This window comes from Triturus cristatus, chromosome 2_1 (genome assembly GCF_964204655.1).
Source record: "Triturus cristatus chromosome 2_1, aTriCri1.1, whole genome shotgun sequence".
In the NCBI taxonomy this organism is placed as follows: domain Eukaryota; kingdom Metazoa; phylum Chordata; class Amphibia; order Caudata; family Salamandridae; genus Triturus; species Triturus cristatus.
In genome coordinates this window covers 365,721,600-365,744,645 of record NC_140581.1, presented here as the reverse complement: position 1 = coordinate 365,744,645, position 23,046 = coordinate 365,721,600, and the positions used below count along the sequence as shown (strand labels likewise).

At 60.1% G+C, this 23,046-nt stretch overlaps 24 non-coding genes across 24 annotated transcripts; all 24 read right to left on the bottom strand.

Moving 5' to 3' along the window:
• Positions 1–897: 897 nt before the first annotated feature.
• Positions 898–1,061, bottom strand: LOC146864414 (U1 spliceosomal RNA). The gene has a single exon (XR_014977639.1). It is a non-coding gene; the product is annotated as a U1 spliceosomal RNA (small nuclear RNA).
• Positions 1,062–1,678: 617 nt separating this feature from the next.
• LOC146864413 (U1 spliceosomal RNA) lies at positions 1,679–1,842 on the bottom strand. Its single transcript, XR_014977638.1, has one exon. It is a non-coding gene; the product is annotated as a U1 spliceosomal RNA (small nuclear RNA).
• Positions 1,843–2,756: 914 nt separating this feature from the next.
• Positions 2,757–2,920, bottom strand: LOC146864412 (U1 spliceosomal RNA). The gene has a single exon (XR_014977637.1). It is a non-coding gene; the product is annotated as a U1 spliceosomal RNA (small nuclear RNA).
• A 914-nt stretch (positions 2,921–3,834) lies between these two features.
• LOC146864411 (U1 spliceosomal RNA) lies at positions 3,835–3,998 on the bottom strand. Its single transcript, XR_014977616.1, has one exon. It is a non-coding gene; the product is annotated as a U1 spliceosomal RNA (small nuclear RNA).
• A 617-nt stretch (positions 3,999–4,615) lies between these two features.
• On the bottom strand, positions 4,616–4,779 carry LOC146864410 (U1 spliceosomal RNA). Its single transcript, XR_014977636.1, has one exon. It is a non-coding gene; the product is annotated as a U1 spliceosomal RNA (small nuclear RNA).
• A 914-nt stretch (positions 4,780–5,693) lies between these two features.
• LOC146864409 (U1 spliceosomal RNA) lies at positions 5,694–5,857 on the bottom strand. Its single transcript, XR_014977635.1, has one exon. It is a non-coding gene; the product is annotated as a U1 spliceosomal RNA (small nuclear RNA).
• A 617-nt stretch (positions 5,858–6,474) lies between these two features.
• Positions 6,475–6,638, bottom strand: LOC146864408 (U1 spliceosomal RNA). The gene has a single exon (XR_014977633.1). It is a non-coding gene; the product is annotated as a U1 spliceosomal RNA (small nuclear RNA).
• A 914-nt stretch (positions 6,639–7,552) lies between these two features.
• LOC146864407 (U1 spliceosomal RNA) lies at positions 7,553–7,716 on the bottom strand. The gene has a single exon (XR_014977632.1). It is a non-coding gene; the product is annotated as a U1 spliceosomal RNA (small nuclear RNA).
• A 617-nt stretch (positions 7,717–8,333) lies between these two features.
• LOC146864406 (U1 spliceosomal RNA) lies at positions 8,334–8,497 on the bottom strand. The gene has a single exon (XR_014977631.1). It is a non-coding gene; the product is annotated as a U1 spliceosomal RNA (small nuclear RNA).
• A 914-nt stretch (positions 8,498–9,411) lies between these two features.
• Positions 9,412–9,575, bottom strand: LOC146864405 (U1 spliceosomal RNA). The gene has a single exon (XR_014977627.1). It is a non-coding gene; the product is annotated as a U1 spliceosomal RNA (small nuclear RNA).
• Positions 9,576–10,489: 914 nt separating this feature from the next.
• On the bottom strand, positions 10,490–10,653 carry LOC146864404 (U1 spliceosomal RNA). Its single transcript, XR_014977620.1, has one exon. It is a non-coding gene; the product is annotated as a U1 spliceosomal RNA (small nuclear RNA).
• Positions 10,654–11,270: 617 nt separating this feature from the next.
• On the bottom strand, positions 11,271–11,434 carry LOC146864403 (U1 spliceosomal RNA). The gene has a single exon (XR_014977610.1). It is a non-coding gene; the product is annotated as a U1 spliceosomal RNA (small nuclear RNA).
• A 914-nt stretch (positions 11,435–12,348) lies between these two features.
• Positions 12,349–12,512, bottom strand: LOC146864402 (U1 spliceosomal RNA). Its single transcript, XR_014977608.1, has one exon. It is a non-coding gene; the product is annotated as a U1 spliceosomal RNA (small nuclear RNA).
• A 617-nt stretch (positions 12,513–13,129) lies between these two features.
• On the bottom strand, positions 13,130–13,293 carry LOC146864401 (U1 spliceosomal RNA). Its single transcript, XR_014977339.1, has one exon. It is a non-coding gene; the product is annotated as a U1 spliceosomal RNA (small nuclear RNA).
• A 914-nt stretch (positions 13,294–14,207) lies between these two features.
• On the bottom strand, positions 14,208–14,371 carry LOC146864400 (U1 spliceosomal RNA). Its single transcript, XR_014977607.1, has one exon. It is a non-coding gene; the product is annotated as a U1 spliceosomal RNA (small nuclear RNA).
• Positions 14,372–14,988: 617 nt separating this feature from the next.
• LOC146864399 (U1 spliceosomal RNA) lies at positions 14,989–15,152 on the bottom strand. The gene has a single exon (XR_014977606.1). It is a non-coding gene; the product is annotated as a U1 spliceosomal RNA (small nuclear RNA).
• Positions 15,153–16,066: 914 nt separating this feature from the next.
• On the bottom strand, positions 16,067–16,230 carry LOC146864398 (U1 spliceosomal RNA). The gene has a single exon (XR_014977605.1). It is a non-coding gene; the product is annotated as a U1 spliceosomal RNA (small nuclear RNA).
• A 914-nt stretch (positions 16,231–17,144) lies between these two features.
• Positions 17,145–17,308, bottom strand: LOC146864397 (U1 spliceosomal RNA). Its single transcript, XR_014977603.1, has one exon. It is a non-coding gene; the product is annotated as a U1 spliceosomal RNA (small nuclear RNA).
• Positions 17,309–17,925: 617 nt separating this feature from the next.
• On the bottom strand, positions 17,926–18,089 carry LOC146864396 (U1 spliceosomal RNA). Its single transcript, XR_014977602.1, has one exon. It is a non-coding gene; the product is annotated as a U1 spliceosomal RNA (small nuclear RNA).
• Positions 18,090–19,003: 914 nt separating this feature from the next.
• On the bottom strand, positions 19,004–19,167 carry LOC146864395 (U1 spliceosomal RNA). Its single transcript, XR_014977601.1, has one exon. It is a non-coding gene; the product is annotated as a U1 spliceosomal RNA (small nuclear RNA).
• A 617-nt stretch (positions 19,168–19,784) lies between these two features.
• On the bottom strand, positions 19,785–19,948 carry LOC146864394 (U1 spliceosomal RNA). Its single transcript, XR_014977338.1, has one exon. It is a non-coding gene; the product is annotated as a U1 spliceosomal RNA (small nuclear RNA).
• A 914-nt stretch (positions 19,949–20,862) lies between these two features.
• LOC146864393 (U1 spliceosomal RNA) lies at positions 20,863–21,026 on the bottom strand. Its single transcript, XR_014977600.1, has one exon. It is a non-coding gene; the product is annotated as a U1 spliceosomal RNA (small nuclear RNA).
• Positions 21,027–21,643: 617 nt separating this feature from the next.
• Positions 21,644–21,807, bottom strand: LOC146864392 (U1 spliceosomal RNA). The gene has a single exon (XR_014977599.1). It is a non-coding gene; the product is annotated as a U1 spliceosomal RNA (small nuclear RNA).
• A 914-nt stretch (positions 21,808–22,721) lies between these two features.
• On the bottom strand, positions 22,722–22,885 carry LOC146864391 (U1 spliceosomal RNA). The gene has a single exon (XR_014977598.1). It is a non-coding gene; the product is annotated as a U1 spliceosomal RNA (small nuclear RNA).
• Between the last annotated feature and the right edge of the window lie 161 nt (positions 22,886–23,046).

Genomic DNA, 23,046 nt, shown 5'->3' with positions numbered 1-23,046 from the left:
GGTGAGGGCGGGCCGCTGGGCATCTCCCCGCAGAGCGAGGGTGGCATTCACACAGGCAAGGCCTGAGGCCGGGCGAAGCAGAGCATGGGCATTGTGGGGCGCAAGGTGACCAGCCAAGGCCCCTGTGCCCACTTTGGAAAGCGCGCAGCTACCCACAGCAGCTTCCCACAGGCCTCGGCCGGCCAGCAACATTTGCATGTCCACGCCCACCGGCAGCGCCAATCAGGGCCCTGCTTTCGCTATGCTGCACCTTGCTGACACGGGTGGGGGAAAGCCAGGGCTACAGCAAGCACAGAAGGGCGATTGCCATGTCGACTTTGGGCCCAGAAGCAGAGATTTGGGGCTTTTGAAGCCTAAGAGCTGCCACTGAGGCCGCCTCTAGAGGTATGCAGTGCCCTGTTGCCTGGCTAGGCCCCAGTCGACTGCTTGTGGCTGAAAGCCAGGGACAAACAGGCCTGCAAGCGAGCAGGGGTTCTCGCCCTGAGCCCCTCACGCCTTCCCGAACGCTCCCAAACGCTGCCGACAGAACCCTCGCCGGGCAGAGCCCTCGCCGGGCCACGGCCTGGGGTCCTCAGCCAGAGTCTGGGCCTGGGGAGGCTAGGGCGAGGCAAGAGGCTGGCAGCCAGGCCACAGCCCCAGGGGGGCGATGGAAAGGAGCAGACATGTCACCTGGCCAGGGCCTACTTCCCTGTCTCTGGATAGGTCCCCAGAGTGGGAGGCTGCAGCTATCCCATCATTCCCCAGGCTCAGTACTTAGCATGTGATTCCCTCTTGCCCACGCCCCCGCCCCCCTCCAATCCAGCCGCAGCACCCCAGAAAGAACACAGAAGACGAGAAAGGGTGCTCCAGACTCCTTTTTATTTTTTTTTCCTTTTTGTCTTTCTTGAAACCAGAGATCAGGGGAAAGCGCGAACGCAGTCCCCCACTACCAGAAATTATGCAGTCGAGTATCCCGCATTTGGGGACATCGCAGGGGTCAGCACATCCGAAGTGCAATGGATGAGCCTCACCCTGGGAGAACCACCTTCGTGATCATGGTGTCTCCCCTGCCAGGTAAGTATGAGTTGGAAGGGGACAGGGTGAGGGCGGGCCGCTGGGCATCTCCCCGCAGAGCGAGGGTGGCATTCACACAGGCAAGGCCTGAGGCCGGGCGAAGCAGAGCATGGGCATTGTGGGGCGCAAGGTGACCAGCCAAGGCCCCTGTGCCCACTTTGGAAAGCGCGCAGCTACCCACAGCAGCTTCCCACAGGCCTCGGCCGGCCAGCAACATTTGCATGTCCACGCCCACCGGCAGCGCCAATCAGGGCCCTGCTTTCGCTATGCTGCACCTTGCTGACACGGGTGGGGGAAAGCCAGGGCTACAGCAAGCACACGAGAGGGCTTGGCAGGCCTAAATCGGGCCCAAAAGCAGATTTTTCAGGCCCTTTAAACTGTGCACAAGCAAAGGCTTTCGCAAGCACAACAGAGGGCTTGCCAGGTCGAAATCGGGCCCAGAAGCACGTTTCTAAGCCCTGAGCCAGCATCCCCAGGCTTGTAAATTTGCATATCTAATTGGCCCTCGCCCACTCCCCATTCCAGCCAGCTTACAGCACCCTGGACGGACCACAAGAAACGTCAAAGGGTGCTCCAGACTCCTTTTTATTTTTTTTTCCTTTTTGTCTTTCTTGAAACCAGAGATCAGGGGAAAGCGCGAACGCAGTCCCCCACTACCAGAAATTATGCAGTCGAGTATCCCGCATTTGGGGACATCGCAGGGGTCAGCACATCCGAAGTGCAATGGATGAGCCTCACCCTGGGAGAACCACCTTCGTGATCATGGTGTCTCCCCTGCCAGGTAAGTATGAGTTGGAAGGGGACAGGGTGAGGGCGGGCCGCTGGGCATCTCCCCGCAGAGCGAGGGTGGCATTCACACAGGCAAGGCCTGAGGCCGGGCGAAGCAGAGCATGGGCATTGTGGGGCGCAAGGTGACCAGCCAAGGCCCCTGTGCCCACTTTGGAAAGCGCGCAGCTACCCACAGCAGCTTCCCACAGGCCTCGGCCGGCCAGCAACATTTGCATGTCCACGCCCACCGGCAGCGCCAATCAGGGCCCTGCTTTCGCTATGCTGCACCTTGCTGACACGGGTGGGGGAAAGCCAGGGCTACAGCAAGCACAGAAGGGCGATTGCCATGTCGACTTTGGGCCCAGAAGCAGAGATTTGGGGCTTTTGAAGCCTAAGAGCTGCCACTGAGGCCGCCTCTAGAGGTATGCAGTGCCCTGTTGCCTGGCTAGGCCCCAGTCGACTGCTTGTGGCTGAAAGCCAGGGACAAACAGGCCTGCAAGCGAGCAGGGGTTCTCGCCCTGAGCCCCTCACGCCTTCCCGAATGCTCCCAAACGCTGCCGACAGAACCCTCGCCGGGCAGAGCCCTCGCCGGGCCACGGCCTGGGGTCCTCAGCCAGAGTCTGGGCCTGGGAAGGCTAGGGCGAGGCAAGAGGCTGGCAGCCAGGCCACAGCCCCAGGGGGGCGATGGAAAGGAGCAGACATGTCACCTGGCCAGGGCCTACTTCCCTGTCTCTGGATAGGTCCCCAGAGTGGGAGGCTGCAGCTATCCCATCATTCCCCAGGCTCAGTACTTAGCATGTGATTCCCTCTTGCCCACGCCCCCGCCCCCCTCCAATCCAGCCGCAGCACCCCAGAAAGAACACAGAAGACGAGAAAGGGTGCTCCAGACTCCTTTTTATTTTTTTTTCCTTTTTGTCTTTCTTGAAACCAGAGATCAGGGGAAAGCGCGAACGCAGTCCCCCACTACCAGAAATTATGCAGTCGAGTATCCCGCATTTGGGGACATCGCAGGGGTCAGCACATCCGAAGTGCAATGGATGAGCCTCACCCTGGGAGAACCACCTTCGTGATCATGGTGTCTCCCCTGCCAGGTAAGTATGAGTTGGAAGGGGACAGGGTGAGGGCGGGCCGCTGGGCATCTCCCCGCAGAGCGAGGGTGGCATTCACACAGGCAAGGCCTGAGGCCGGGCGAAGCAGAGCATGGGCATTGTGGGGCGCAAGGTGACCAGCCAAGGCCCCTGTGCCCACTTTGGAAAGCGCGCAGCTACCCACAGCAGCTTCCCACAGGCCTCGGCCGGCCAGCAACATTTGCATGTCCACGCCCACCGGCAGCGCCAATCAGGGCCCTGCTTTCGCTATGCTGCACCTTGCTGACACGGGTGGGGGAAAGCCAGGGCTACAGCAAGCACAGAAGGGCGATTGCCATGTCGACTTTGGGCCCAGAAGCAGAGATTTGGGGCTTTTGAAGCCTAAGAGCTGCCACTGAGGCCGCCTCTAGAGGTATGCAGTGCCCTGTTGCCTGGCTAGGCCCCAGTCGACTGCTTGTGGCTGAAAGCCAGGGACAAACAGGCCTGCAAGCGAGCAGGGGTTCTCGCCCTGAGCCCCTCACGCCTTCCCGAACGCTCCCAAACGCTGCCGACAGAACCCTCGCCGGGCAGAGCCCTCGCCGGGCCACGGCCTGGGGTCCTCAGCCAGAGTCTGGGCCTGGGGAGGCTAGGGCGAGGCAAGAGGCTGGCAGCCAGGCCACAGCCCCAGGGGGGCGATGGAAAGGAGCAGACATGTCACCTGGCCAGGGCCTACTTCCCTGTCTCTGGATAGGTCCCCAGAGTGGGAGGCTGCAGCTATCCCATCATTCCCCAGGCTCAGTACTTAGCATGTGATTCCCTCTTGCCCACGCCCCCGCCCCCCTCCAATCCAGCCGCAGCACCCCAGAAAGAACACAGAAGACGAGAAAGGGTGCTCCAGACTCCTTTTTATTTTTTTTTCCTTTTTGTCTTTCTTGAAACCAGAGATCAGGGGAAAGCGCGAACGCAGTCCCCCACTACCAGAAATTATGCAGTCGAGTATCCCACATTTGGGGACATCGCAGGGGTCAGCACATCCGAAGTGCAATGGATGAGCCTCACCCTGGGAGAACCACCTTCGTGATCATGGTGTCTCCCCTGCCAGGTAAGTATGAGTTGGAAGGGGACAGGGTGAGGGCGGGCCGCTGGGCATCTCCCCGCAGAGCGAGGGTGGCATTCACACAGGCAAGGCCTGAGGCCGGGCGAAGCAGAGCATGGGCATTGTGGGGCGCAAGGTGACCAGCCAAGGCCCCTGTGCCCACTTTGGAAAGCGCGCAGCTACCCACAGCAGCTTCCCACAGGCCTCGGCCGGCCAGCAACATTTGCATGTCCACGCCCACCGGCAGCGCCAATCAGGGCCCTGCTTTCGCTATGCTGCACCTTGCTGACACGGGTGGGGGAAAGCCAGGGCTACAGCAAGCACACGAGAGGGCTTGGCAGGCCTAAATCGGGCCCAAAAGCAGATTTTTCAGGCCCTTTAAACTGTGCACAAGCAAAGGCTTTCGCAAGCACAACAGAGGGCTTGCCAGGTCGAAATCGGGCCCAGAAGCACGTTTCTAAGCCCTGAGCCAGCATCCCCAGGCTTGTAAATTTGCATATCTAATTGGCCCTCGCCCACTCCCCATTCCAGCCAGCTTACAGCACCCTGGACGGACCACAAGAAACGTCAAAGGGTGCTCCAGACTCCTTTTTATTTTTTTTTCCTTTTTGTCTTTCTTGAAACCAGAGATCAGGGGAAAGCGCGAACGCAGTCCCCCACTACCAGAAATTATGCAGTCGAGTATCCCGCATTTGGGGACATCGCAGGGGTCAGCACATCCGAAGTGCAATGGATGAGCCTCACCCTGGGAGAACCACCTTCGTGATCATGGTGTCTCCCCTGCCAGGTAAGTATGAGTTGGAAGGGGACAGGGTGAGGGCGGGCCGCTGGGCATCTCCCCGCAGAGCGAGGGTGGCATTCACACAGGCAAGGCCTGAGGCCGGGCGAAGCAGAGCATGGGCATTGTGGGGCGCAAGGTGACCAGCCAAGGCCCCTGTGCCCACTTTGGAAAGCGCGCAGCTACCCACAGCAGCTTCCCACAGGCCTCGGCCGGCCAGCAACATTTGCATGTCCACGCCCACCGGCAGCGCCAATCAGGGCCCTGCTTTCGCTATGCTGCACCTTGCTGACACGGGTGGGGGAAAGCCAGGGCTACAGCAAGCACAGAAGGGCGATTGCCATGTCGACTTTGGGCCCAGAAGCAGAGATTTGGGGCTTTTGAAGCCTAAGAGCTGCCACTGAGGCCGCCTCTAGAGGTATGCAGTGCCCTGTTGCCTGGCTAGGCCCCAGTCGACTGCTTGTGGCTGAAAGCCAGGGACAAACAGGCCTGCAAGCGAGCAGGGGTTCTCGCCCTGAGCCCCTCACGCCTTCCCGAATGCTCCCAAACGCTGCCGACAGAACCCTCGCCGGGCAGAGCCCTCGCCGGGCCACGGCCTGGGGTCCTCAGCCAGAGTCTGGGCCTGGGAAGGCTAGGGCGAGGCAAGAGGCTGGCAGCCAGGCCACAGCCCCAGGGGGGCGATGGAAAGGAGCAGACATGTCACCTGGCCAGGGCCTACTTCCCTGTCTCTGGATAGGTCCCCAGAGTGGGAGGCTGCAGCTATCCCATCATTCCCCAGGCTCAGTACTTAGCATGTGATTCCCTCTTGCCCACGCCCCCGCCCCCCTCCAATCCAGCCGCAGCACCCCAGAAAGAACACAGAAGACGAGAAAGGGTGCTCCAGACTCCTTTTTATTTTTTTTTCCTTTTTGTCTTTCTTGAAACCAGAGATCAGGGGAAAGCGCGAACGCAGTCCCCCACTACCAGAAATTATGCAGTCGAGTATCCCGCATTTGGGGACATCGCAGGGGTCAGCACATCCGAAGTGCAATGGATGAGCCTCACCCTGGGAGAACCACCTTCGTGATCATGGTGTCTCCCCTGCCAGGTAAGTATGAGTTGGAAGGGGACAGGGTGAGGGCGGGCCGCTGGGCATCTCCCCGCAGAGCGAGGGTGGCATTCACACAGGCAAGGCCTGAGGCCGGGCGAAGCAGAGCATGGGCATTGTGGGGCGCAAGGTGACCAGCCAAGGCCCCTGTGCCCACTTTGGAAAGCGCGCAGCTACCCACAGCAGCTTCCCACAGGCCTCGGCCGGCCAGCAACATTTGCATGTCCACGCCCACCGGCAGCGCCAATCAGGGCCCTGCTTTCGCTATGCTGCACCTTGCTGACACGGGTGGGGGAAAGCCAGGGCTACAGCAAGCACACGAGAGGGCTTGGCAGGCCTAAATCGGGCCCAAAAGCAGATTTTTCAGGCCCTTTAAACTGTGCACAAGCAAAGGCTTTCGCAAGCACAACAGAGGGCTTGCCAGGTCGAAATCGGGCCCAGAAGCACGTTTCTAAGCCCTGAGCCAGCATCCCCAGGCTTGTAAATTTGCATATCTAATTGGCCCTCGCCCACTCCCCATTCCAGCCAGCTTACAGCACCCTGGACGGACCACAAGAAACGTCAAAGGGTGCTCCAGACTCCTTTTTATTTTTTTTTCCTTTTTGTCTTTCTTGAAACCAGAGATCAGGGGAAAGCGCGAACGCAGTCCCCCACTACCAGAAATTATGCAGTCGAGTATCCCGCATTTGGGGACATCGCAGGGGTCAGCACATCCGAAGTGCAATGGATGAGCCTCACCCTGGGAGAACCACCTTCGTGATCATGGTGTCTCCCCTGCCAGGTAAGTATGAGTTGGAAGGGGACAGGGTGAGGGCGGGCCGCTGGGCATCTCCCCGCAGAGCGAGGGTGGCATTCACACAGGCAAGGCCTGAGGCCGGGCGAAGCAGAGCATGGGCATTGTGGGGCGCAAGGTGACCAGCCAAGGCCCCTGTGCCCACTTTGGAAAGCGCGCAGCTACCCACAGCAGCTTCCCACAGGCCTCGGCCGGCCAGCAACATTTGCATGTCCACACCCACCGGCAGCGCCAATCAGGGCCCTGCTTTCGCTATGCTGCACCTTGCTGACACGGGTGGGGGAAAGCCAGGGCTACAGCAAGCACAGAAGGGCGATTGCCATGTCGACTTTGGGCCCAGAAGCAGAGATTTGGGGCTTTTGAAGCCTAAGAGCTGCCACTGAGGCCGCCTCTAGAGGTATGCAGTGCCCTGTTGCCTGGCTAGGCCCCAGTCGACTGCTTGTGGCTGAAAGCCAGGGACAAACAGGCCTGCAAGCGAGCAGGGGTTCTCGCCCTGAGCCCCTCACGCCTTCCCGAACGCTCCCAAACGCTGCCGACAGAACCCTCGCCGGGCAGAGCCCTCGCCGGGCCACGGCCTGGGGTCCTCAGCCAGAGTCTGGGCCTGGGGAGGCTAGGGCGAGGCAAGAGGCTGGCAGCCAGGCCACAGCCCCAGGGGGGCGATGGAAAGGAGCAGACATGTCACCTGGCCAGGGCCTACTTCCCTGTCTCTGGATAGGTCCCCAGAGTGGGAGGCTGCAGCTATCCCATCATTCCCCAGGCTCAGTACTTAGCATGTGATTCCCTCTTGCCCACGCCCCCGCCCCCCTCCAATCCAGCCGCAGCACCCCAGAAAGAACACAGAAGACGAGAAAGGGTGCTCCAGACTCCTTTTTATTTTTTTTTCCTTTTTGTCTTTCTTGAAACCAGAGATCAGGGGAAAGCGCGAACGCAGTCCCCCACTACCAGAAATTATGCAGTCGAGTATCCCGCATTTGGGGACATCGCAGGGGTCAGCACATCCGAAGTGCAATGGATGAGCCTCACCCTGGGAGAACCACCTTCGTGATCATGGTGTCTCCCCTGCCAGGTAAGTATGAGTTGGAAGGGGACAGGGTGAGGGCGGGCCGCTGGGCATCTCCCCGCAGAGCGAGGGTGGCATTCACACAGGCAAGGCCTGAGGCCGGGCGAAGCAGAGCATGGGCATTGTGGGGCGCAAGGTGACCAGCCAAGGCCCCTGTGCCCACTTTGGAAAGCGCGCAGCTACCCACAGCAGCTTCCCACAGGCCTCGGCCGGCCAGCAACATTTGCATGTCCACGCCCACCGGCAGCGCCAATCAGGGCCCTGCTTTCGCTATGCTGCACCTTGCTGACACGGGTGGGGGAAAGCCAGGGCTACAGCAAGCACACGAGAGGGCTTGGCAGGCCTAAATCGGGCCCAAAAGCAGATTTTTCAGGCCCTTTAAACTGTGCACAAGCAAAGGCTTTCGCAAGCACAACAGAGGGCTTGCCAGGTCGAAATCGGGCCCAGAAGCACGTTTCTAAGCCCTGAGCCAGCATCCCCAGGCTTGTAAATTTGCATATCTAATTGGCCCTCGCCCACTCCCCATTCCAGCCAGCTTACAGCACCCTGGACGGACCACAAGAAACGTCAAAGGGTGCTCCAGACTCCTTTTTATTTTTTTTTCCTTTTTGTCTTTCTTGAAACCAGAGATCAGGGGAAAGCGCGAACGCAGTCCCCCACTACCAGAAATTATGCAGTCGAGTATCCCGCATTTGGGGACATCGCAGGGGTCAGCACATCCGAAGTGCAATGGATGAGCCTCACCCTGGGAGAACCACCTTCGTGATCATGGTGTCTCCCCTGCCAGGTAAGTATGAGTTGGAAGGGGACAGGGTGAGGGCGGGCCGCTGGGCATCTCCCCGCAGAGCGAGGGTGGCATTCACACAGGCAAGGCCTGAGGCCGGGCGAAGCAGAGCATGGGCATTGTGGGGCGCAAGGTGACCAGCCAAGGCCCCTGTGCCCACTTTGGAAAGCGCGCAGCTACCCACAGCAGCTTCCCACAGGCCTCGGCCGGCCAGCAACATTTGCATGTCCACGCCCACCGGCAGCGCCAATCAGGGCCCTGCTTTCGCTATGCTGCACCTTGCTGACACGGGTGGGGGAAAGCCAGGGCTACAGCAAGCACAGAAGGGCGATTGCCATGTCGACTTTGGGCCCAGAAGCAGAGATTTGGGGCTTTTGAAGCCTAAGAGCTGCCACTGAGGCCGCCTCTAGAGGTATGCAGTGCCCTGTTGCCTGGCTAGGCCCCAGTCGACTGCTTGTGGCTGAAAGCCAGGGACAAACAGGCCTGCAAGCGAGCAGGGGTTCTCGCCCTGAGCCCCTCACGCCTTCCCGAACGCTCCCAAACGCTGCCGACAGAACCCTCGCCGGGCAGAGCCCTCGCCGGGCCACGGCCTGGGGTCCTCAGCCAGAGTCTGGGCCTGGGGAGGCTAGGGCGAGGCAAGAGGCTGGCAGCCAGGCCACAGCCCCAGGGGGGCGATGGAAAGGAGCAGACATGTCACCTGGCCAGGGCCTACTTCCCTGTCTCTGGATAGGTCCCCAGAGTGGGAGGCTGCAGCTATCCCATCATTCCCCAGGCTCAGTACTTAGCATGTGATTCCCTCTTGCCCACGCCCCCGCCCCCCTCCAATCCAGCCGCAGCACCCCAGAAAGAACACAGAAGACGAGAAAGGGTGCTCCAGACTCCTTTTTATTTTTTTTTCCTTTTTGTCTTTCTTGAAACCAGAGATCAGGGGAAAGCGCGAACGCAGTCCCCCACTACCAGAAATTATGCAGTCGAGTATCCCGCATTTGGGGACATCGCAGGGGTCAGCACATCCGAAGTGCAATGGATGAGCCTCACCCTGGGAGAACCACCTTCGTGATCATGGTGTCTCCCCTGCCAGGTAAGTATGAGTTGGAAGGGGACAGGGTGAGGGCGGGCCGCTGGGCATCTCCCCGCAGAGCGAGGGTGGCATTCACACAGGCAAGGCCTGAGGCCGGGCGAAGCAGAGCATGGGCATTGTGGGGCGCAAGGTGACCAGCCAAGGCCCCTGTGCCCACTTTGGAAAGCGCGCAGCTACCCACAGCAGCTTCCCACAGGCCTCGGCCGGCCAGCAACATTTGCATGTCCACGCCCACCGGCAGCGCCAATCAGGGCCCTGCTTTCGCTATGCTGCACCTTGCTGACACGGGTGGGGGAAAGCCAGGGCTACAGCAAGCACAGAAGGGCGATTGCCATGTCGACTTTGGGCCCAGAAGCAGAGATTTGGGGCTTTTGAAGCCTAAGAGCTGCCACTGAGGCCGCCTCTAGAGGTATGCAGTGCCCTGTTGCCTGGCTAGGCCCCAGTCGACTGCTTGTGGCTGAAAGCCAGGGACAAACAGGCCTGCAAGCGAGCAGGGGTTCTCGCCCTGAGCCCCTCACGCCTTCCCGAACGCTCCCAAACGCTGCCGACAGAACCCTCGCCGGGCAGAGCCCTCGCCGGGCCACGGCCTGGGGTCCTCAGCCAGAGTCTGGGCCTGGGGAGGCTAGGGCGAGGCAAGAGGCTGGCAGCCAGGCCACAGCCCCAGGGGGGCGATGGAAAGGAGCAGACATGTCACCTGGCCAGGGCCTACTTCCCTGTCTCTGGATAGGTCCCCAGAGTGGGAGGCTGCAGCTATCCCATCATTCCCCAGGCTCAGTACTTAGCATGTGATTCCCTCTTGCCCACGCCCCCGCCCCCCTCCAATCCAGCCGCAGCACCCCAGAAAGAACACAGAAGACGAGAAAGGGTGCTCCAGACTCCTTTTTATTTTTTTTTCCTTTTTGTCTTTCTTGAAACCAGAGATCAGGGGAAAGCGCGAACGCAGTCCCCCACTACCAGAAATTATGCAGTCGAGTATCCCGCATTTGGGGACATCGCAGGGGTCAGCACATCCGAAGTGCAATGGATGAGCCTCACCCTGGGAGAACCACCTTCGTGATCATGGTGTCTCCCCTGCCAGGTAAGTATGAGTTGGAAGGGGACAGGGTGAGGGCGGGCCGCTGGGCATCTCCCCGCAGAGCGAGGGTGGCATTCACACAGGCAAGGCCTGAGGCCGGGCGAAGCAGAGCATGGGCATTGTGGGGCGCAAGGTGACCAGCCAAGGCCCCTGTGCCCACTTTGGAAAGCGCGCAGCTACCCACAGCAGCTTCCCACAGGCCTCGGCCGGCCAGCAACATTTGCATGTCCACGCCCACCGGCAGCGCCAATCAGGGCCCTGCTTTCGCTATGCTGCACCTTGCTGACACGGGTGGGGGAAAGCCAGGGCTACAGCAAGCACACGAGAGGGCTTGGCAGGCCTAAATCGGGCCCAAAAGCAGATTTTTCAGGCCCTTTAAACTGTGCACAAGCAAAGGCTTTCGCAAGCACAACAGAGGGCTTGCCAGGTCGAAATCGGGCCCAGAAGCACGTTTCTAAGCCCTGAGCCAGCATCCCCAGGCTTGTAAATTTGCATATCTAATTGGCCCTCGCCCACTCCCCATTCCAGCCAGCTTACAGCACCCTGGACGGACCACAAGAAACGTCAAAGGGTGCTCCAGACTCCTTTTTATTTTTTTTTCCTTTTTGTCTTTCTTGAAACCAGAGATCAGGGGAAAGCGCGAACGCAGTCCCCCACTACCAGAAATTATGCAGTCGAGTATCCCGCATTTGGGGACATCGCAGGGGTCAGCACATCCGAAGTGCAATGGATGAGCCTCACCCTGGGAGAACCACCTTCGTGATCATGGTGTCTCCCCTGCCAGGTAAGTATGAGTTGGAAGGGGACAGGGTGAGGGCGGGCCGCTGGGCATCTCCCCGCAGAGCGAGGGTGGCATTCACACAGGCAAGGCCTGAGGCCGGGCGAAGCAGAGCATGGGCATTGTGGGGCGCAAGGTGACCAGCCAAGGCCCCTGTGCCCACTTTGGAAAGCGCGCAGCTACCCACAGCAGCTTCCCACAGGCCTCGGCCGGCCAGCAACATTTGCATGTCCACGCCCACCGGCAGCGCCAATCAGGGCCCTGCTTTCGCTATGCTGCACCTTGCTGACACGGGTGGGGGAAAGCCAGGGCTACAGCAAGCACAGAAGGGCGATTGCCATGTCGACTTTGGGCCCAGAAGCAGAGATTTGGGGCTTTTGAAGCCTAAGAGCTGCCACTGAGGCCGCCTCTAGAGGTATGCAGTGCCCTGTTGCCTGGCTAGGCCCCAGTCGACTGCTTGTGGCTGAAAGCCAGGGACAAACAGGCCTGCAAGCGAGCAGGGGTTCTCGCCCTGAGCCCCTCACGCCTTCCCGAATGCTCCCAAACGCTGCCGACAGAACCCTCGCCGGGCAGAGCCCTCGCCGGGCCACGGCCTGGGGTCCTCAGCCAGAGTCTGGGCCTGGGAAGGCTAGGGCGAGGCAAGAGGCTGGCAGCCAGGCCACAGCCCCAGGGGGGCGATGGAAAGGAGCAGACATGTCACCTGGCCAGGGCCTACTTCCCTGTCTCTGGATAGGTCCCCAGAGTGGGAGGCTGCAGCTATCCCATCATTCCCCAGGCTCAGTACTTAGCATGTGATTCCCTCTTGCCCACGCCCCCGCCCCCCTCCAATCCAGCCGCAGCACCCCAGAAAGAACACAGAAGACGAGAAAGGGTGCTCCAGACTCCTTTTTATTTTTTTTTCCTTTTTGTCTTTCTTGAAACCAGAGATCAGGGGAAAGCGCGAACGCAGTCCCCCACTACCAGAAATTATGCAGTCGAGTATCCCGCATTTGGGGACATCGCAGGGGTCAGCACATCCGAAGTGCAATGGATGAGCCTCACCCTGGGAGAACCACCTTCGTGATCATGGTGTCTCCCCTGCCAGGTAAGTATGAGTTGGAAGGGGACAGGGTGAGGGCGGGCCGCTGGGCATCTCCCCGCAGAGCGAGGGTGGCATTCACACAGGCAAGGCCTGAGGCCGGGCGAAGCAGAGCATGGGCATTGTGGGGCGCAAGGTGACCAGCCAAGGCCCCTGTGCCCACTTTGGAAAGCGCGCAGCTACCCACAGCAGCTTCCCACAGGCCTCGGCCGGCCAGCAACATTTGCATGTCCACGCCCACCGGCAGCGCCAATCAGGGCCCTGCTTTCGCTATGCTGCACCTTGCTGACACGGGTGGGGGAAAGCCAGGGCTACAGCAAGCACACGAGAGGGCTTGGCAGGCCTAAATCGGGCCCAAAAGCAGATTTTTCAGGCCCTTTAAACTGTGCACAAGCAAAGGCTTTCGCAAGCACAACAGAGGGCTTGCCAGGTCGAAATCGGGCCCAGAAGCACGTTTCTAAGCCCTGAGCCAGCATCCCCAGGCTTGTAAATTTGCATATCTAATTGGCCCTCGCCCACTCCCCATTCCAGCCAGCTTACAGCACCCTGGACGGACCACAAGAAACGTCAAAGGGTGCTCCAGACTCCTTTTTATTTTTTTTTCCTTTTTGTCTTTCTTGAAACCAGAGATCAGGGGAAAGCGCGAACGCAGTCCCCCACTACCAGAAATTATGCAGTCGAGTATCCCGCATTTGGGGACATCGCAGGGGTCAGCACATCCGCAGTGCAATGGATGAGCCTCACCCTGGGAGAACCACCTTCGTGATCATGGTGTCTCCCCTGCCAGGTAAGTATGAGTTGGAAGGGGACAGGGTGAGGGCGGGCCGCTGGGCATCTCCCCGCAGAGCGAGGGTGGCATTCACACAGGCAAGGCCTGAGGCCGGGCGAAGCAGAGCATGGGCATTGTGGGGCGCAAGGTGACCAGCCAAGGCCCCTGTGCCCACTTTGGAAAGCGCGCAGCTACCCACAGCAGCTTCCCACAGGCCTCGGCCGGCCAGCAACATTTGCATGTCCACGCCCACCGGCAGCGCCAATCAGGGCCCTGCTTTCGCTATGCTGCACCTTGCTGACACGGGTGGGGGAAAGCCAGGGCTACAGCAAGCACAGAAGGGCGATTGCCATGTCGACTTTGGGCCCAGAAGCAGAGATTTGGGGCTTTTGAAGCCTAAGAGCTGCCACTGAGGCCGCCTCTAGAGGTATGCAGTGCCCTGTTGCCTGGCTAGGCCCCAGTCGACTGCTTGTGGCTGAAAGCCAGGGACAAACAGGCCTGCAAGCGAGCAGGGGTTCTCGCCCTGAGCCCCTCACGCCTTCCCGAACGCTCCCAAACGCTGCCGACAGAACCCTCGCCGGGCAGAGCCCTCGCCGGGCCACGGCCTGGGGTCCTCAGCCAGAGTCTGGGCCTGGGGAGGCTAGGGCGAGGCAAGAGGCTGGCAGCCAGGCCACAGCCCCAGGGGGGCGATGGAAAGGAGCAGACATGTCACCTGGCCAGGGCCTACTTCCCTGTCTCTGGATAGGTCCCCAGAGTGGGAGGCTGCAGCTATCCCATCATTCCCCAGGCTCAGTACTTAGCATGTGATTCCCTCTTGCCCACGCCCCCGCCCCCCTCCAATCCAGCCGCAGCACCCCAGAAAGAACACAGAAGACGAGAAAGGGTGCTCCAGACTCCTTTTTATTTTTTTTTCCTTTTTGTCTTTCTTGAAACCAGAGATCAGGGGAAAGCGCGAACGCAGTCCCCCACTACCAGAAATTATGCAGTCGAGTATCCCGCATTTGGGGACATCGCAGGGGTCAGCACATCCGAAGTGCAATGGATGAGCCTCACCCTGGGAGAACCACCTTCGTGATCATGGTGTCTCCCCTGCCAGGTAAGTATGAGTTGGAAGGGGACAGGGTGAGGGCGGGCCGCTGGGCATCTCCCCGCAGAGCGAGGGTGGCATTCACACAGGCAAGGCCTGAGGCCGGGCGAAGCAGAGCATGGGCATTGTGGGGCGCAAGGTGACCAGCCAAGGCCCCTGTGCCCACTTTGGAAAGCGCGCAGCTACCCACAGCAGCTTCCCACAGGCCTCGGCCGGCCAGCAACATTTGCATGTCCACGCCCACCGGCAGCGCCAATCAGGGCCCTGCTTTCGCTATGCTGCACCTTGCTGACACGGGTGGGGGAAAGCCAGGGCTACAGCAAGCACACGAGAGGGCTTGGCAGGCCTAAATCGGGCCCAAAAGCAGATTTTTCAGGCCCTTTAAACTGTGCACAAGCAAAGGCTTTCGCAAGCACAACAGAGGGCTTGCCAGGTCGAAATCGGGCCCAGAAGCACGTTTCTAAGCCCTGAGCCAGCATCCCCAGGCTTGTAAATTTGCATATCTAATTGGCCCTCGCCCACTCCCCATTCCAGCCAGCTTACAGCACCCTGGACGGACCACAAGAAACGTCAAAGGGTGCTCCAGACTCCTTTTTATTTTTTTTTCCTTTTTGTCTTTCTTGAAACCAGAGATCAGGGGAAAGCGCGAACGCAGTCCCCCACTACCAGAAATTATGCAGTCGAGTATCCCGCATTTGGGGACATCGCAGGGGTCAGCACATCCGAAGTGCAATGGATGAGCCTCACCCTGGGAGAACCACCTTCGTGATCATGGTGTCTCCCCTGCCAGGTAAGTATGAGTTGGAAGGGGACAGGGTGAGGGCGGGCCGCTGGGCATCTCCCCGCAGAGCGAGGGTGGCATTCACACAGGCAAGGCCTGAGGCCGGGCGAAGCAGAGCATGGGCATTGTGGGGCGCAAGGTGACCAGCCAAGGCCCCTGTGCCCACTTTGGAAAGCGCGCAGCTACCCACAGCAGCTTCCCACAGGCCTCGGCCGGCCAGCAACATTTGCATGTCCACGCCCACCGGCAGCGCCAATCAGGGCCCTGCTTTCGCTATGCTGCACCTTGCTGACACGGGTGGGGGAAAGCCAGGGCTACAGCAAGCACAGAAGGGCGATTGCCATGTCGACTTTGGGCCCAGAAGCAGAGATTTGGGGCTTTTGAAGCCTAAGAGCTGCCACTGAGGCCGCCTCTAGAGGTATGCAGTGCCCTGTTGCCTGGCTAGGCCCCAGTCGACTGCTTGTGGCTGAAAGCCAGGGACAAACAGGCCTGCAAGCGAGCAGGGGTTCTCGCCCTGAGCCCCTCACGCCTTCCCGAATGCTCCCAAACGCTGCCGACAGAACCCTCGCCGGGCAGAGCCCTCGCCGGGCCACGGCCTGGGGTCCTCAGCCAGAGTCTGGGCCTGGGAAGGCTAGGGCGAGGCAAGAGGCTGGCAGCCAGGCCACAGCCCCAGGGGGGCGATGGAAAGGAGCAGACATGTCACCTGGCCAGGGCCTACTTCCCTGTCTCTGGATAGGTCCCCAGAGTGGGAGGCTGCAGCTATCCCATCATTCCCCAGGCTCAGTACTTAGCATGTGATTCCCTCTTGCCCACGCCCCCGCCCCCCTCCAATCCAGCCGCAGCACCCCAGAAAGAACACAGAAGACGAGAAAGGGTGCTCCAGACTCCTTTTTATTTTTTTTTCCTTTTTGTCTTTCTTGAAACCAGAGATCAGGGGAAAGCGCGAACGCAGTCCCCCACTACCAGAAATTATGCAGTCGAGTATCCCGCATTTGGGGACATCGCAGGGGTCAGCACATCCGAAGTGCAATGGATGAGCCTCACCCTGGGAGAACCACCTTCGTGATCATGGTGTCTCCCCTGCCAGGTAAGTATGAGTTGGAAGGGGACAGGGTGAGGGCGGGCCGCTGGGCATCTCCCCGCAGAGCGAGGGTGGCATTCACACAGGCAAGGCCTGAGGCCGGGCGAAGCAGAGCATGGGCATTGTGGGGCGCAAGGTGACCAGCCAAGGCCCCTGTGCCCACTTTGGAAAGCGCGCAGCTACCCACAGCAGCTTCCCACAGGCCTCGGCCGGCCAGCAACATTTGCATGTCCACGCCCACCGGCAGCGCCAATCAGGGCCCTGCTTTCGCTATGCTGCACCTTGCTGACACGGGTGGGGGAAAGCCAGGGCTACAGCAAGCACAGAAGGGCGATTGCCATGTCGACTTTGGGCCCAGAAGCAGAGATTTGGGGCTTTTGAAGCCTAAGAGCTGCCACTGAGGCCGCCTCTAGAGGTATGCAGTGCCCTGTTGCCTGGCTAGGCCCCAGTCGACTGCTTGTGGCTGAAAGCCAGGGACAAACAGGCCTGCAAGCGAGCAGGGGTTCTCGCCCTGAGCCCCTCACGCCTTCCCGAACGCTCCCAAACGCTGCCGACAGAACCCTCGCCGGGCAGAGCCCTCGCCGGGCCACGGCCTGGGGTCCTCAGCCAGAGTCTGGGCCTGGGGAGGCTAGGGCGAGGCAAGAGGCTGGCAGCCAGGCCACAGCCCCAGGGGGGCGATGGAAAGGAGCAGACATGTCACCTGGCCAGGGCCTACTTCCCTGTCTCTGGATAGGTCCCCAGAGTGGGAGGCTGCAGCTATCCCATCATTCCCCAGGCTCAGTACTTAGCATGTGATTCCCTCTTGCCCACGCCCCCGCCCCCCTCCAATCCAGCCGCAGCACCCCAGAAAGAACACAGAAGACGAGAAAGGGTGCTCCAGACTCCTTTTTATTTTTTTTTCCTTTTTGTCTTTCTTGAAACCAGAGATCAGGGGAAAGCGCGAACGCAGTCCCCCACTACCAGAAATTATGCAGTCGAGTATCCCGCATTTGGGGACATCGCAGGGGTCAGCACATCCGAAGTGCAATGGATGAGCCTCACCCTGGGAGAACCACCTTCGTGATCATGGTGTCTCCCCTGCCAGGTAAGTATGAGTTGGAAGGGGACAGGGTGAGGGCGGGCCGCTGGGCATCTCCCCGCAGAGCGAGGGTGGCATTCACACAGGCAAGGCCTGAGGCCGGGCGAAGCAGAGCATGGGCATTGTGGGGCGCAAGGTGACCAGCCAAGGCCCCTGTGCCCACTTTGGAAAGCGCGCAGCTACCCACAGCAGCTTCCCACAGGCCTCGGCCGGCCAGCAACATTTGCATGTCCACGCCCACCGGCAGCGCCAATCAGGGCCCTGCTTTCGCTATGCTGCACCTTGCTGACACGGGTGGGGGAAAGCCAGGGCTACAGCAAGCACACGAGAGGGCTTGGCAGGCCTAAATCGGGCCCAAAAGCAGATTTTTCAGGCCCTTTAAACTGTGCACAAGCAAAGGCTTTCGCAAGCACAACAGAGGGCTTGCCAGGTCGAAATCGGGCCCAGAAGCACGTTTCTAAGCCCTGAGCCAGCATCCCCAGGCTTGTAAATTTGCATATCTAATTGGCCCTCGCCCACTCCCCATTCCAGCCAGCTTACAGCACCCTGGACGGACCACAAGAAACGTCAAAGGGTGCTCCAGACTCCTTTTTATTTTTTTTTCCTTTTTGTCTTTCTTGAAACCAGAGATCAGGGGAAAGCGCGAACGCAGTCCCCCACTACCAGAAATTATGCAGTCGAGTATCCCGCATTTGGGGACATCGCAGGGGTCAGCACATCCGAAGTGCAATGGATGAGCCTCACCCTGGGAGAACCACCTTCGTGATCATGGTGTCTCCCCTGCCAGGTAAGTATGAGTTGGAAGGGGACAGGGTGAGGGCGGGCCGCTGGGCATCTCCCCGCAGAGCGAGGGTGGCATTCACACAGGCAAGGCCTGAGGCCGGGCGAAGCAGAGCATGGGCATTGTGGGGCGCAAGGTGACCAGCCAAGGCCCCTGTGCCCACTTTGGAAAGCGCGCAGCTACCCACAGCAGCTTCCCACAGGCCTCGGCCGGCCAGCAACATTTGCATGTCCACGCCCACCGGCAGCGCCAATCAGGGCCCTGCTTTCGCTATGCTGCACCTTGCTGACACGGGTGGGGGAAAGCCAGGGCTACAGCAAGCACAGAAGGGCGATTGCCATGTCGACTTTGGGCCCAGAAGCAGAGATTTGGGGCTTTTGAAGCCTAAGAGCTGCCACTGAGGCCGCCTCTAGAGGTATGCAGTGCCCTGTTGCCTGGCTAGGCCCCAGTCGACTGCTTGTGGCTGAAAGCCAGGGACAAACAGGCCTGCAAGCGAGCAGGGGTTCTCGCCCTGAGCCCCTCACGCCTTCCCGAATGCTCCCAAACGCTGCCGACAGAACCCTCGCCGGGCAGAGCCCTCGCCGGGCCACGGCCTGGGGTCCTCAGCCAGAGTCTGGGCCTGGGAAGGCTAGGGCGAGGCAAGAGGCTGGCAGCCAGGCCACAGCCCCAGGGGGGCGATGGAAAGGAGCAGACATGTCACCTGGCCAGGGCCTACTTCCCTGTCTCTGGATAGGTCCCCAGAGTGGGAGGCTGCAGCTATCCCATCATTCCCCAGGCTCAGTACTTAGCATGTGATTCCCTCTTGCCCACGCCCCCGCCCCCCTCCAATCCAGCCGCAGCACCCCAGAAAGAACACAGAAGACGAGAAAGGGTGCTCCAGACTCCTTTTTATTTTTTTTTCCTTTTTGTCTTTCTTGAAACCAGAGATCAGGGGAAAGCGCGAACGCAGTCCCCCACTACCAGAAATTATGCAGTCGAGTATCCCGCATTTGGGGACATCGCAGGGGTCAGCACATCCGAAGTGCAATGGATGAGCCTCACCCTGGGAGAACCACCTTCGTGATCATGGTGTCTCCCCTGCCAGGTAAGTATGAGTTGGAAGGGGACAGGGTGAGGGCGGGCCGCTGGGCATCTCCCCGCAGAGCGAGGGTGGCATTCACACAGGCAAGGCCTGAGGCCGGGCGAAGCAGAGCATGGGCATTGTGGGGCGCAAGGTGACCAGCCAAGGCCCCTGTGCCCACTTTGGAAAGCGCGCAGCTACCCACAGCAGCTTCCCACAGGCCTCGGCCGGCCAGCAACATTTGCATGTCCACGCCCACCGGCAGCGCCAATCAGGGCCCTGCTTTCGCTATGCTGCACCTTGCTGACACGGGTGGGGGAAAGCCAGGGCTACAGCAAGCACACGAGAGGGCTTGGCAGGCCTAAATCGGGCCCAAAAGCAGATTTTTCAGGCCCTTTAAACTGTGCACAAGCAAAGGCTTTCGCAAGCACAACAGAGGGCTTGCCAGGTCGAAATCGGGCCCAGAAGCACGTTTCTAAGCCCTGAGCCAGCATCCCCAGGCTTGTAAATTTGCATATCTAATTGGCCCTCGCCCACTCCCCATTCCAGCCAGCTTACAGCACCCTGGACGGACCACAAGAAACGTCAAAGGGTGCTCCAGACTCCTTTTTATTTTTTTTTCCTTTTTGTCTTTCTTGAAACCAGAGATCAGGGGAAAGCGCGAACGCAGTCCCCCACTACCAGAAATTATGCAGTCGAGTATCCCGCATTTGGGGACATCGCAGGGGTCAGCACATCCGCAGTGCAATGGATGAGCCTCACCCTGGGAGAACCACCTTCGTGATCATGGTGTCTCCCCTGCCAGGTAAGTATGAGTTGGAAGGGGACAGGGTGAGGGCGGGCCGCTGGGCATCTCCCCGCAGAGCGAGGGTGGCATTCACACAGGCAAGGCCTGAGGCCGGGCGAAGCAGAGCATGGGCATTGTGGGGCGCAAGGTGACCAGCCAAGGCCCCTGTGCCCACTTTGGAAAGCGCGCAGCTACCCACAGCAGCTTCCCACAGGCCTCGGCCGGCCAGCAACATTTGCATGTCCACGCCCACCGGCAGCGCCAATCAGGGCCCTGCTTTCGCTATGCTGCACCTTGCTGACACGGGTGGGGGAAAGCCAGGGCTACAGCAAGCACAGAAGGGCGATTGCCATGTCGACTTTGGGCCCAGAAGCAGAGATTTGGGGCTTTTGAAGCCTAAGAGCTGCCACTGAGGCCGCCTCTAGAGGTATGCAGTGCCCTGTTGCCTGGCTAGGCCCCAGTCGACTGCTTGTGGCTGAAAGCCAGGGACAAACAGGCCTGCAAGCGAGCAGGGGTTCTCGCCCTGAGCCCCTCACGCCTTCCCGAACGCTCCCAAACGCTGCCGACAGAACCCTCGCCGGGCAGAGCCCTCGCCGGGCCACGGCCTGGGGTCCTCAGCCAGAGTCTGGGCCTGGGGAGGCTAGGGCGAGGCAAGAGGCTGGCAGCCAGGCCACAGCCCCAGGGGGGCGATGGAAAGGAGCAGACATGTCACCTGGCCAGGGCCTACTTCCCTGTCTCTGGATAGGTCCCCAGAGTGGGAGGCTGCAGCTATCCCATCATTCCCCAGGCTCAGTACTTAGCATGTGATTCCCTCTTGCCCACGCCCCCGCCCCCCTCCAATCCAGCCGCAGCACCCCAGAAAGAACACAGAAGACGAGAAAGGGTGCTCCAGACTCCTTTTTATTTTTTTTTCCTTTTTGTCTTTCTTGAAACCAGAGATCAGGGGAAAGCGCGAACGCAGTCCCCCACTACCAGAAATTATGCAGTCGAGTATCCCGCATTTGGGGACATCGCAGGGGTCAGCACATCCGAAGTGCAATGGATGAGCCTCACCCTGGGAGAACCACCTTCGTGATCATGGTGTCTCCCCTGCCAGGTAAGTATGAGTTGGAAGGGGACAGGGTGAGGGCGGGCCGCTGGGCATCTCCCCGCAGAGCGAGGGTGGCATTCACACAGGCAAGGCCTGAGGCCGGGCGAAGCAGAGCATGGGCATTGTGGGGCGCAAGGTGACCAGCCAAGGCCCCTGTGCCCACTTTGGAAAGCGCGCAGCTACCCACAGCAGCTTCCCACAGGCCTCGGCCGGCCAGCAACATTTGCATGTCCACGCCCACCGGCAGCGCCAATCAGGGCCCTGCTTTCGCTATGCTGCACCTTGCTGACACGGGTGGGGGAAAGCCAGGGCTACAGCAAGCACACGAGAGGGCTTGGCAGGCCTAAATCGGGCCCAAAAGCAGATTTTTCAGGCCCTTTAAACTGTGCACAAGCAAAGGCTTTCGCAAGCACAACAGAGGGCTTGCCAGGTCGAAATCGGGCCCAGAAGCACGTTTCTAAGCCCTGAGCCAGCATCCCCAGGCTTGTAAATTTGCATATCTAATTGGCCCTCGCCCACTCCCCATTCCAGCCAGCTTACAGCACCCTGGACGGACCACAAGAAACGTCAAAGGGTGCTCCAGACTCCTTTTTATTTTTTTTTCCTTTTTGTCTTTCTTGAAACCAGAGATCAGGGGAAAGCGCGAACGCAGTCCCCCACTACCAGAAATTATGCAGTCGAGTATCCCGCATTTGGGGACATCGCAGGGGTCAGCACATCCGAAGTGCAATGGATGAGCCTCACCCTGGGAGAACCACCTTCGTGATCATGGTGTCTCCCCTGCCAGGTAAGTATGAGTTGGAAGGGGACAGGGTGAGGGCGGGCCGCTGGGCATCTCCCCGCAGAGCGAGGGTGGCATTCACACAGGCAAGGCCTGAGGCCGGGCGAAGCAGAGCATGGGCATTGTGGGGCGCAAGGTGACCAGCCAAGGCCCCTGTGCCCACTTTGGAAAGCGCGCAGCTACCCACAGCAGCTTCCCACAGGCCTCGGCCGGCCAGCAACATTTGCATGTCCACGCCCACCGGCAGCGCCAATCAGGGCCCTGCTTTCGCTATGCTGCACCTTGCTGACACGGGTGGGGGAAAGCCAGGGCTACAGCAAGCACAGAAGGGCGATTGCCATGTCGACTTTGGGCCCAGAAGCAGAGATTTGGGGCTTTTGAAGCCTAAGAGCTGCCACTGAGGCCGCCTCTAGAGGTATGCAGTGCCCTGTTGCCTGGCTAGGCCCCAGTCGACTGCTTGTGGCTGAAAGCCAGGGACAAACAGGCCTGCAAGCGAGCAGGGGTTCTCGCCCTGAGCCCCTCACGCCTTCCCGAATGCTCCCAAACGCTGCCGACAGAACCCTCGCCGGGCAGAGCCCTCGCCGGGCCACGGCCTGGGGTCCTCAGCCAGAGTCTGGGCCTGGGAAGGCTAGGGCGAGGCAAGAGGCTGGCAGCCAGGCCACAGCCCCAGGGGGGCGATGGAAAGGAGCAGACATGTCACCTGGCCAGGGCCTACTTCCCTGTCTCTGGATAGGTCCCCAGAGTGGGAGGCTGCAGCTATCCCATCATTCCCCAGGCTCAGTACTTAGCATGTGATTCCCTCTTGCCCACGCCCCCGCCCCCCTCCAATCCAGCCGCAGCACCCCAGAAAGAACACAGAAGACGAGAAAGGGTGCTCCAGACTCCTTTTTATTTTTTTTTCCTTTTTGTCTTTCTTGAAACCAGAGATCAGGGGAAAGCGCGAACGCAGTCCCCCACTACCAGAAATTATGCAGTCGAGTATCCCGCATTTGGGGACATCGCAGGGGTCAGCACATCCGAAGTGCAATGGATGAGCCTCACCCTGGGAGAACCACCTTCGTGATCATGGTGTCTCCCCTGCCAGGTAAGTATGAGTTGGAAGGGGACAGGGTGAGGGCGGGCCGCTGGGCATCTCCCCGCAGAGCGAGGGTGGCATTCACACAGGCAAGGCCTGAGGCCGGGCGAAGCAGAGCATGGGCATTGTGGGGCGCAAGGTGACCAGCCAAGGCCCCTGTGCCCACTTTGGAAAGCGC